This window comes from Chelonoidis abingdonii, chromosome 20, assembly GCF_003597395.2.
Source record: "Chelonoidis abingdonii isolate Lonesome George chromosome 20, CheloAbing_2.0, whole genome shotgun sequence".
Taxonomy (NCBI): Eukaryota; Metazoa; Chordata; order Testudines; family Testudinidae; genus Chelonoidis; species Chelonoidis abingdonii.
Window position 1 is genome coordinate 2,016,330 of NC_133788.1, and position 11,316 is coordinate 2,027,645.

The 11,316-nt window shown below is 53.0% G+C and overlaps 1 long non-coding RNA gene across 1 annotated transcript; it reads left to right on the plus strand.

The window, feature by feature from the left end:
- The first annotated feature begins 332 nt into the window (after nt 1-332).
- On the plus strand, nt 333-3,634 carry LOC142045791 (uncharacterized). The gene is made up of 2 exons (XR_012654660.1): nt 333-1,493; nt 1,831-3,634. It is a non-coding gene; the product is annotated as an uncharacterized LOC142045791 (long non-coding RNA).
- The last annotated feature ends 7,682 nt before the right edge of the window (nt 3,635-11,316 follow it).

The window sequence follows — 11,316 nt, forward strand, 5'->3', positions numbered from 1 at the left end:
TGGGACTTCATAGGTCAAGGAAGGAGAATGACTAGCTGGGGATACAAACCCAGAAGGAAGGGGGAGTCAGTTACCAAGGGCCTGTGGAAAGCAGATGCTTGGAAAAAACATGTTTGTTGCTCCGAAAGGCAAAGTTCCAAAGAGTTTAATGGCTGTGACTGAAACAGTGTTTCTTGCTTCCTGTGAGTCTTTCTGCAGTAGCAGTGGTTCTGCATAGTTGTCGCTTGAGAACACTCTGCGGTCAGACTGCTGGAGTGTCACTGGGTGGGACAGCTACACACGTTATCTTTCTAGCAGCTACGGCTCTTCCTGTGGTTGAACCCACGTGGGTAGGATGAGGTTAAAAGCAGGCTCACTCTTTGGTGGGGGCATCCATTCCTCCTGAGACACCATGAGTGCAACATGCTGCACCCTGAGCAGCAGCAGCAGAGGCAGCGGGTAGACAATTGACAGTATTGTATTGTGGTTTTTACCCTGTACACCTCATCATACCCGAGGCGGAATTTGGTAATGTATTTAGAACTCTCCTAATGACCCTGTCCTCTCCTTGGGCAGTGATGCTGCAGCTTCACAGGGGAAGGTCTGCCTTTCTGGGTGCTGCTCAGAGTCCAGAGAATAGCCCTCGTAAGGAGTGTGTAAAGTGCGTGACTGTCTGTGTGTGCGGGAGTGTCCGTGTATGTGCGTTTGCAGAGAGAATGAGCACACCAGAGAGTGGGGACTGGGGAGCACCAGTAAAGTGCAGTGTCTGGGTTGCGTCTGCTCATTTACCCTTTAACTGTCAATTGTTCCCCCTGAAAGAGGCCACTTCAGTGCCCAGTTTCTGAGACCCAGATGTGAGGCAGTTGGACAGCACCTGACCAGGTAAGAAAGACCTCCCCCCAGAGGCAGAGGCTGGCAGGCTCCCTGCCGAAGCTCTGAAAGGCTTTATTTAAGCTAATGCTATGTGCAGGTCGAATGAGGCCTGCCTAGGTGCTGCCAGGAACAGGGGCCTGCCTGGGTTGCCGTGTGCCCACCAGAAGCTGCCTGTGTAGATGTGTGCCACTGGGGACTGCCTGGATGGCCATGTGCTTGCCAGGAGCTGGGACTGCCTCGTGGTCATGTGCCTGGTGGGTGCTGGGACCCAGGGGGCTCTTGGCTGCACTTATCCTATGTGCCTACTTTGGTCTCGTTTAGACTGTGGAAAGGGGAGGATGGGCCCAGGGAGCAGGCAGCGAGGGAGGAAGTGTCAAAAGCAGAAGTGCAGAGTTCTGTCAGTGACTGTTGGAGACAGGGTCCTAGAACCAGGGCGGAGCTGGCAGCTGGGGCTAGCTAGTGCCCATGTCCCTGCCTAGGGCTCTTAATGCAGGTGGGTCCGTGAGTGAGGCTCGGCGAGGGGGTTTTCCCAGCAGCAGGGACCTGGTAACAAGCTCATTGGAGGCAGGATATTTCCCCTGAATTGACAAGGCAGAGTCGGTAGTGAAGTTAGTTCTGTCCCACGTCGTTAGGAACCTGGAGTGGGGGTGGAGGAGGGAGGCTGTCTGTCTGCGTGTCCCATCGTTAGGAACCTGGAGTGAGGGAGGAGGAGGGAGGCTGTCTGTCTGCGTATCCCATCGTTAGGAACCCAGGGTGGGGGTGGAGGAGGGAGGCTGTCTGTCTGCGTGTCCCATCGTTAGGAACCTGGAGTGGGGGTGGAGGAGGGAGGCTGTCTGTCTGCGTGTCCCATCGTTAGGAACCTGGAGTGGGGGTGGAGGAGGGAGGCTGTCTGTCTGCGTGTCCCATCGTTAGGAACCTGGAGTGGGGGTGGAGGAGGGAGGCTGTCTGTCTGCGTGTCCCATCGTTAGGAACCTGGAGTGGGGGTGGAGGAGGGAGGCTGTCTGTCTGCGTGTCCCATCGTTAGGAACCCAGGGTGGGGGTGGAGGAGGGAGGCTGGCTGGCTGTTCCCCCACTGCTTGCTTCCAAATCTCCTGCTCCAAGAGGACGCTGTGTCTGCTTCGCTGGCTTCAGGCTCTGGGTTTGGTGCACTAGGGCCTGTCTCCACATCAATCAGTTTGCTAATAAAGGAATTTCCCATTGTCGCCCCCTAGAGTAAGGGCCGCCTGGGGAAAAGGCCATCGGTGAATCAGCAGAGCCTCAGCCACACTAGCTTTTCTGGGGATATTTCCTCACATGCAGGCAGAGACCTGGTTGGAGCAAGAGTAGGAGTAGGTGTGGGGCAGGCTCCAGGTCTCTTGGAAGGCCCCTCATTCCTCCCCTCCATGTAGTGGGCAGCTGCTCTGATGACCATGTGGTTAAAAGGCTGCTGGCCAGTTTACCTGGGGCACCAGCCCACGTTCCCACAACCTGCTGAGCTGACCTGGAGTTCGCATCAGTGGGAAAAGGTTTCAAAAATAGCCTTTTGCAGTCACAGCACATGATGGGCTGAGATGGGGCACAGGGCAGAGTCTCCTTTGGCTGGGACTGGGAGAGTGAGGGACCAGGATGGGGGGTGGGTCAGTCTCCTGTGACCAAGGATATCTTGATTCCTATGGGAGAATAGTTAGCCCTGGGGACAGCAGCCTCACAGGCCTGTTGCTCCATTATAAAACCCAGCTGCCAACTGGAAGCAGCTGTAAATCTGCCCCTGTGATGGCCACAGGGTCTGTTTTCTTGTCTGAGTGGGAGATGGGTCCTGGCTGCCACTCAGGGCCTTTCTAAGGACCTGCTGGAGGAAGAGAGCCTGTGATCGGGTGAAGAGGAGCTGCACGGCGATTGAGAGACAGTGCAGTCACCCATAAAGTAGAAAGCACTACTAAACAGCACTGCAGGGTGTAGTGTTTCCTACTTTATGGATGAGTGTACTGTGGGCTACGGAGAAGAGAGCACTGCAGTCACCAAGACATGCGACTGCCTGCACCCACCGCTGGAATGGATTGCTGCAGCCACGCCATCATGGACTGGGAAGCCCTGTGAGCACTTGGGCTGCTGTGCTGTGCTGTGTGTGGTGCTGCCACTGCCTGGAGCCTGTGTTAATAGTGCCCCAGAGTCCATGCTTAGCTCCTGAATCTTTCCACACAGTCACTTTTTCTTCCACTCCTTAAATATGGAGAGTTTGATCAGCTACAACTACTGCCACTGGCAGAGATGGGAGTGCACTGGAAGTGCTAGGGGAAGGGTATTCAGTTCCCTATGGAGTAGGGGGGAAGGTGAGGTGCACCCTGTACACACCAGGCTCTAGGAGTGAAGTGTTGCTGATGGGTTAGTTCTAGGCAAACTTTAAAGATGTGAGCAAAGGTGCTGCAGCTCCCAGGGAGCCCAGGCAGGCTTTTGTGGGCCCAGAGCCACATCCTCCTACTTTGAAAAATGTTTTTCTTGCCCCTATTACAGTGTGACAGACCGATGCCTGGCTGCAATGGCGGGACACAGGCAACACACAATGTACTGCCAAGCGCAGAAAGCAGAGCAATGTGTTTCCTCTGCTCTGAGCTACAGCAGCCTGCAGTGTTAGTATAACTGCTCAAGGCGTACGCTGCAGACTCCAGTGCAGTGTGTAAGCTGATTGGGTCTCTTTAAGGTCTTGTTTGATGTGCCTTTTGAATTGTTTTGAATTGTTTCATTATGATGTACAGTGCTGGGATAGAAGGGAGTTAATCAATAAAATGTTTTATTATTTTTTGTAGATTTTTTTGCTATATTTGTATAAAACACAAAGACACGTAAGATACTTACCAGAGTCAGTTCAGACACAAACGCTTGGGAATCTACCACGCAGGCAGACACTGTGCCCCAGCTTGCACTATAAAGGGTTCAGTGTTTACTTGCCTATTATTGAGTGTGGGCAGTCACTCTAGAGCTCAAGTTGCAATTGAGTTTCCATAGAAGCCTGATTTTACTCCCTTTCTCTACGTCGCCAGTGAAAGGATTCTGGGCTCAGCACTAATTAGATTAAGTCTGGGGCAGAATTGTTATTTTTAACCAAATTTGAAGTGAATTGGGCAATGGGCTCCTCGGTGAGGACATCCTCCAGTGAGTGTTCTCCACAGACTATTTTGCAAGAGAGTTGAAAGAAAGAGAGAGATACGAAGTGGTTCACAGGTCCCTGCTGCCCCCCTCCACCTGCACACCCCCGTGCACACCTAGAGCTCCTTGGAAGCCCTGGCTGGTCTATACTGAATGGAAGCTGCTATCACGGTCTGTTCAGAGCTGCTCTTCTACCAAGAAGCCAGAGCTTCAAACCCTAGGGATGTGCCCCAAGAACTGTCTAGGCCTTGTCCTCTCTGGGCTTTATTCTGAGAACCTGCTCTGCTGATGACAGCCCTGGGAGAATGACTCTTCTGCCACTGTCACTATTTTGAATACAGTCTTGATTGCTCTGTATTAGACACATGAGACTAGAACCACAAAGGGATGTAGACTTCTGACTGTTACTTTAGCCACCTAAGTTCAAAATTTAGATCGTAAAAGCCTCAGTTCAGCTGTTGCCTAACCCTGTAGGCACCTATGTTTCCAGCAGTAAAATCCCCTAAAAATTCATTGGGCCAGACAGCAAGAATGACTGTAGCCCAGTAGTTAGGGGACTCACCTGGGAGATTCAAATTCCACCTCCCTGCTCCAATGACTCATAAGTATTTTATACAAAGCGGGATGGCCTCCACAAGAGGGATTCCCCCCCAAACACCCCGTAGCCCAGTAGTTAGGGCAGGCACATGGGAGAGCTGGGTTCAAACCTCAGACAAAGTGGAAATTTGAACCTAGGTTTCCTACATGCCAGCCAAGGGCTTAACCTACTGGGTTTTAGGGTGTCAGTGCCTCAACAACCTGGAGTTTTCTTGAGAAAGGGCTGAGCTGGCTTAGGGCTAAGCTCCAGGAGTGTGCTTGTGTTTGTGAATCTGGCCCTCTCCCTCTGACCCAGACTTAGGTGCCAAAGTCCCTTTGAGGGGCAGGGCTTATGCCCACCCTTCTCAGCATTTTCTATTGGCTAGTTTAGACAGTTCCTTGCTCAACCCACTGGCTTTTGTGACTCCCATTTGTAGGTGCCTAACTCTCCCCTTGTGTTGTGTAGGCACCTAAACTGGAGGCTGTGGGTTCAAATAGACAGCAGGGCACCTAACTGTTTGGTGTTCCAATTCTCAAACACAGCCACTGTGGCTGCATGTGGCCACCAGGGGCTTTGCATGTGGCCATAGCTTCCTGGGAAGAGGGCAAAGCATGTTAACAAACATCACTTTTCACAGAAACAGACTTACTAGCTAGCAAGTCTTTTTAAAAAAGCAACCAAAAAAGCAAAAGAAACAACAACAAAAAAGACAAGACCATGGCAAGCACGTTATTTGTTTCTCTTCTGTTTAGGTCCAGTAAAGAATAGAAACAACTGTACATTAATTTTATTATTGAGGCTGTGGTAAAAATCTACATAAATAAAATACGATTTGGACATGTCTATTGCATATTTATTTGTTTTTCCTAACATTGATTAAGTATTTTAGGAAAAATTGTCAGAGCGGCCACCAGCAAGAGTTTTCTTGTGAGATCCCTGGTTTCAAAGACCCTGCCAGCTTCCTGAAGTCCGGTCTACAATACGACGCTCAATGTTGTTGATGCTGCATCAGAATTGTGAACAGGGAACGAAAAGACCTGACTTCTGGATCTTGCAGGGGAAGCACTGGCAGGGTTCACAGAGAACATGAGTTTGTTATAGCCCCTTCTATGGAGTTTTTAGCTCAAGCTGTAGAAACTCATGTCTTCAGCTCTGAAGGGCTCTCGTTCAGTCCCTGCTGTGTTGGTTAACATGGTGGCTGTCACTCCACACAAGCATGGATGGGCCGAGGGGAAACCGCAGTCCCCAGCAGGGCCCTCAGCTGGCAGTCCCATGTCCAGGAACTCTAACTGCAGCTGGGAAAGTGAAAAGGTGAATAGGGCATTTTGGGAGGTTACGGGCACAGCGCTTGAGGGACAGGGCAGCAAACTTTCATCTCCACAAGGGCAAAGGAACATGCAGCACCATCCTAGTAGTGAAACAGTGATATGACGAGTGCCTGAGGTGCAGCAAGCAGCCCCTGCAGTGTGGAATGGTGCAGTCTTTCACCAAGCCACTCGGTTTATACATGGTGGTTTGGAACATTTGACAGCAGTGGCTGGCACCTGCCTGTGTGGGAAGCAGGTGGGCCCGGTGTGGGTGGGCTTCTCTGACACACTCACTGCCTTACATGTTGCCCAGTAGCTGAGGCAGCAGCACTGCCCATAGACCTTGCCTATAATGTTATGTCTACATTGGAGCTGGAGGCGTAATTTCCAGCTCCAGGAGACAGGCCCATGCTAGATCTGATCAAATAGGCAATCTAAAAATAGAAGTGAGGTGGGAGCAGCTAGCCACTCCAAGTATGTGCCTGTAGTCTCGGATAGGATCATAGCTGGGGCAGCTAGCTGCTTGTGACACCGCAGCCACACTGCTAGTTTTAGCAGGCTAGTGAGCTCAGTGCTAGTGCAGGCATGTCTCCTTGATGTGGATGTTACACCTCCAGTCCCAGCATAGTCATCCCCATGGATGCTGGGGCCTGGGGGCACAGAGATCAGAGGATTGGGAATTGCTGGCAGCAAGGGAACTGATGTGAGGCGGGATGACCTGAGACAGCAGGTGACTCAGCCCCCTGAGCTCACTTTGTGGTGCTGCTGCCCACAGTTAGGAGCACGCGAATGGATGGAGAAATGGGGGAAGGGAGGAGGATGTTGGATTTTATGTGGTGGTGCGAAATGCTGTGAGGGACATGGGTGGAAGTGAGGGAAGGACACTGAGGCTGTGCCCTGCACCAGACTCATAAGCAGCATGCTGGAGAGTATATCTGTGTATACATCCAGGAGACCGCCAGACTATGACAAAGTGCATCTGTTTGGTTTATGATATCACAGCTGGCTCCTCAGGCCATGTTCCAGGCAGCCTAGCCCCTCACACCTCCTGGGCCAGTGTGTCCACAGCCAGAGCTCACCTGTGGCTTGCATTTCCCCAGAGCACCATGTGCTGTGTTGAGTTTTACACAAAGCATACGGCATGTGGCAATTTGTTGCAGAATCATGCAGCATTGCACAGACGTTGTCTCTGACACAGAAATGGGAAGGGGTCTCCCCACAGGGTAGTGAACTCAGTCTTGGAAGATAAGTCTGTGCACGATGGAACCCCTGTAACATTCCTGCCAATAGGCCCCCTTCACTCGCTTGCTATATGACCTGATAAACCCCCAGTTCCTGACTTGCAGGTCAAAGCAACCCTTGTTTTTCCAGTTTGCTCAGACAATCCAACAGCAGTCACAGGATGCATCCCATCTGTGAGTGTAGGAGCTGCTGCCACAGGGCAAAGATGGGAGAACCTACCAGGAGCTCCCCCAGCTCCAGACTCCAGCAGGTGCACCACTACAAATGCTCCCTCCTGCCATGCAGGCTGAGAGAGGACAGTCCCCATTTCCCAGGAGTGGAGCTAGTCCTTAGGAGCAGGGAGCTGCTGGAAGGAAGTGGGAAGGAAAACCCAGCCACTCCCCCAACCCCTGACCCCTTACATCAGCGCCCCCTGGTTTTGGAAATTGAACTTTTAAAATCTGCTGCATGATTGGCCCAGGAATTCTGCAAGGATCCACTCCACCCCCAACCTCTCCCCAGACCACTGGGCAGCAGTCCCAAGGAGAGGGCTCTGGGAGCATGTGCCTTGGGTGGCAGCTGCCAGAAGAACAGGCAATAACAATGGCAGCCAGGGTCAGAGTCTACTGAGCAAATAAAAGTAAAAACAAACCAAAAGGAAACAGGCAAAGAGGAAATTAACAGTACAAGTCAATGTAACTGAAAAATGAAACATGCAAGAGCAGGGGCTTCTAGACACACACAGTCTCTGCAAGCTGTGCACTGGTCTCGGCAACCACATGATCTTATCAGCCTTTCACTTCTCATCCCCTCCCTTCTCTTGCTGTTGTTTGTTAAAGCCACTTATTATGTCTTGTCTTAAAGCGTCCGGGAAGGGCCTATGCCTTACAACGTGTCTGTGCAGGGCCTGACACAGGGGCCCTATTCCTGCTCAGGCTCTCTGGGCATCACTGGAATAAAAATAATAAAAACCTGACAACAATTAGGCTGCTGTTGTGCTGAGACCACTACTCATTGTGCTGACCAATATGTTTTTTTGTTCCCTTGCATTCCCCCATCTGTCTGAACCCATCTTTGTCTCTTATCCTGTGAACTCTTTAGAAGTAAGAACAGTCTCTTTGTTCTGTACAGTGTCTCGCACAATGGGGTCATGATCCATTGCTGAGATACCCAGGCACTACAATAATAATGTAACCCAAGTTAATGGGTCTGACGAAAGGGGGAACCACGCTTTTTGCCGGGTAGATGAGAGATGGGGAAGACTGCAGTGTGCTCATGTCGCCAAGGGTGTTGAGCCTCGTGACTGGGCAAACCCTGGGGGAAGGAAAGCTGACTAAGCCAGTCAGAGGGGGGATGAGAGGAGGACAGCTGTGCCTAAATTAGTGTGAGCGATTCCCCGACTGTCTCCCCTGCCTGAGGGGAGTCAGGGCGACCCCCTGACTGTCTCCCCTGCCTGAGAGGAGCGCGGGTGATCCCTCGACTGTCTCTCCTGCCTGAAGGGAGTGCGAGTGACGCGAGCGATCACGTGACTGTCTCCTCTGCCTGAGGGAAGTGCGGGTGACTCCCTGACTTTTTCCTCTGCCTGATGGAAGTGCGGGTGATCCCCCGACTGTCCCTCCTGCCTGAGGGGAATGCGGGTGACCCCCTGACAGTCTCTCCCCCTGCCTGAGGGAAGCATGGGCAACTCTCTCACTGTCTCCCCTGCCTGAGGGGAGCGCGGGTGATCCCCCAACTGTCTCTCCTGCCTGAGGGGAGTGCGGGCGACTCCCTGACTGTTTCTCCTGCCTGAGGGGAATACGGGCAATCCCCTGACTGTCTCCCCTGACTGAGGGAAGTGTGGGTGACCCCCTGACTGTCTCCTCTTCCTGAGGGAAGTGCGGGTGATCCCCCAACTGTCTCTCCTGCCTGAGTGGAGTGGGGGTGATCCCCCAACTGTCTTTCCTGCCTGAGGGGAGTGCAGGCAACCCCCCGACTGTCTCTCCTGCCTGAGGGGGATACGGGTGATCCCCCGACTGTCTCCCCTGCCTGAGGAAAGTGCGGGAGACCCCCGTCTCTCCTGCCTGAGGGGAGTGATGGTAACCCCGACCATCTTCCCTGCCTGAGGGGAGTGCGGGCGACTCCCTGACTGTCTCCCTTGCCTGAGAGAAGTGCGAGTGATCCCCTGACTGTCTCCCCTGCCTGAGGGGAGTGTGGGCGATGCCTTGACTATCTCCCCTGACTGAGGGAAGTGCAGGTGACCCCCTGACTTTCTCCCCTGTCTGAGGGAAGTGCGGGTGATCTCCCGACTGTCTCTCCTGCCTGAGGGGAGTGCGGGCGACCTCCCGACTGTCTCCCCTGACTGAGGGAAATGTGGGCAACTCCTGTCTCCCCTGCCTGAGGGTAGTGAGGGTGACCCCCTGCCTGTCTCCCCTGCCTGAGGGGACTGAGGGCGACTCCCTGATTGTCTCCCCTGCCTGAGGGGAGTGCGGGCGACCCTCCGACTGTCTCCCCTGCCTGAGGGGAGTGCGGACGACTCCCTGACTGTCCCCCCTGCTTGAGGGGAGCGCGCGTGATCCCCCGACTGTCTCCCCCAGCCTGGGTTGTTGTCTATATTGCCCTGAAAGGTGGTTTGCTAAACTATTCTGGGAGAGAGCAACTCATCTTAGAAACAATGAAGATGCCCCCTACTCCATGGGGATTTTTCCCACTGATGCCTGTTGCTGCTGGAGACAGGTTGGCCCCCTGAGCGAATTGGCACTCTAGTCACACCCAAGCACCTTCAGGCCTACAATGCCTCATCAAGATACATGGGTTCCTCCACATCCCAGAGCCTACTGGTGTGGAGTAAGCTGGACTCGTGAATCCAGGGAAATCCATGCTAGTGTTGTGCTAGTTGGGGGTTATATGGTGTTACTGATGTACCCACTCCAAATGCATCTTCCTCTTCCCTTTGGATGCTTTCTCTATATTTTCCCTTGTAAATAAAGTGGACAGTTGTTGCTGGTTCATCCATTACAGAGGTGTCAGAAGAGTGTATGTACTAGGTTTCAGGCTAGTCACAGGGGTAAGTACTGGGTCAGGGATAGTTGAAACAACATAGGGGGTAAGATGGGTTCCTGATTCCCTTAAACAGTCAGGTGCAGGCACCACCAGCTGGCAGCTAAGAACCCAGGCTGCTGACACCCACTGCAGCCAAAGTAGAGGGACAGCCAGTAAGGGCTCCTGATGATTAGCTGCCCTTAGGGGTATGGTGAAACCTGTGAAACCCGCTTACAATAATAATAGCAAGTAGTGTCTCTGTGGAGCCATACCATGGGATTCAATTAGCTGTTTCACTCCTCTGCCATTGAAAGCTTTGCTGATAGATGCTTTGCTGATAGACGCATTCAGAGCGGCTCCTGGTACGTGGCCTTCAGGGACTTTGAGCCATGTTTTTCAAAGGTCTTTAGGCACCTGAAGATGCAGATAGGTGCCTAGTTGTATTTTCAAAAATGCCCAAGCAGAGAAGCAAACAATCAAAACTGAAGGGTGCTCAAGATGTTAGACCAGCATGTAAAATGCCAAGATACTGGGAAGAACAAATCAGAAACATTAGTGAACTGGAGGGCTCCAGGCCCCTGCACAGAACAATCTGCCTAGTAGAAACCCTCCACAGCGATGTGCAAAGCTAAGGCTGACTCTCCCCAAATGCAGAATAGCGACTGCAAGCTAGAGGTGGAAAGTGAGGACACAAAGCCTAGTCCAAATGTGAAGGGGATAGATTGTGCAGTCACCATGCCAGAGGAGAGACTGAGAGGATAGACTCCTTTGCGCCACTGTCCCAAGTACAAGAGAGGGTGTAGTGAGGCGGCCTGGCTCCCAGGCGCCCTGGAGAATGAAGAGCCGAGCCGGAGGCTGGACTGGGCGGAGTTACGGAGCTCTGAGCCCGCCCCGCAAAGGGTCAAGCGCCGACCCGGAAGTATAAAGGCAGGCCCTCCGAGCTCAGTAAGGCACCACCCGTCAGAGGGGCCGGACGTCTGCGATGGAGCTCCTGCTCGGGAGGCCTGGCCGAGACCGCCCCACTCCAGCTACCCCGGCGAGGAGCTGAGCCTACCTTTCGCCACCTACCCCGAGGACCTGCTGAGCCCATCCGTGAACACTCACCCCGAGGACCCGCTGAGCCCATCCGTGAACACTCACCCCGAGGACCCGCTGAGCCCATCCGTGAACACTCACCCCGAGGAGCCGATGGTGGTTGACCCCTCTGCTGAGACCACG